Below are 1,147 nucleotides of genomic sequence, written 5' to 3'. Positions count from 1 at the left end.
TCCCTGGGCCCCTGCCGCGCAGCCCGCGCCCCGCGCAGGCCGTGACGCCTTCCGGGCCCTCAGGCGTCCGCAGTGTCTAGCGCGGAGGTGCGACTTCCGGTCCTCAAGTGAGGACTTCCGGTCCTCAAGTAGCCATGGCGCCCAGCGCAGGCAGGTGCGGACTTCCGGTGCCTCAATGATGGCGCCCAGCGCAGGCAGGTGCGGACTTCCGGTGCCTCAAGTGAGGACTTCCGGTCCTCAAGTAATGATGGCGCCCAGCGCAGGCAGGTGCGGACTTCCGGTGCCTCAATGATGGCGCTCAGCGCAGGCAGGTGCGGACTTCCGGTGCCTCAATGATGGCGCCCAGCGCAGGCAGGTGCGGACTTCCGGTGCCTCAATGATGGCGCCCCACGCAGACAGGTGCGGACTTCCGGTCCCTCAATGATGGCGCCCCGCGCAGGCAGGTGCGGACTTCCGGTCCCCCGAGTAGCCGTGGCCGCGCAGGGGACGAGGGACGGGGGATCCGACACACCGAAGGCGGATTCTCAGGACGCAGGGTTCCAGCCAGGCGGACCCTGCGGCCCAGGGGCCTGGGGGGCGAGGACCTCCCTCCCGCGGCCTCCCCTGTCCCGCAGCAGCCGCCCACAGACCCTCCCTTACCAGGGGGGATCCCGGGACCCCAGGCCCGCGCAAGGATGCCCACGATGCCCGCAGGCGGCCAGGTGGCGCTGGGGAGCACGGGCAGGGGGTCCCTGCGGGGGGGGGTCCCCGAGGTGTGATAGCCCCACGCCCGGGTCCTGGAGGCCTCCATATCCCCACCTCCTCCCTGTGACTCCCGGGACCACCCCACCTCCTTAGGACCCGGTGCAGGAGTTCACAGAAGTGGAGACGGGCCATTTCCGTCTCAAGGGGAGTTTCTAGTGTCTGATGGCACCCCTGTTCCTTCGGGGTGCCTTGTGCCTCAATTCAGTCATGACAGGGTGCAATAGGAAAATCACCCTGGGTTAGCCTGGGACCTGAAGAGGCTTCAGAGATAAACAGGAGGGGTTGAGTGTCTGGGGCTGGGGGTGCAGGAAGGGGGGCTTCAGGAGGACGCAATGGTCGCCCAGCTTCTGAGCCTGGGAGTCTTTAATAGACACCCCAGGCCACGCGGGTGAGCCCCCACTGA

The sequence above is a fragment of the Dipodomys ordii genome, unplaced genomic scaffold, assembly GCF_000151885.1.
Source record: "Dipodomys ordii isolate 6190 unplaced genomic scaffold, Dord_2.0 Scaffold15, whole genome shotgun sequence".
Classification (NCBI taxonomy): Eukaryota; Metazoa; Chordata; class Mammalia; order Rodentia; family Heteromyidae; genus Dipodomys; species Dipodomys ordii.
Note: the sequence above shows the minus strand (reverse complement) of the source record.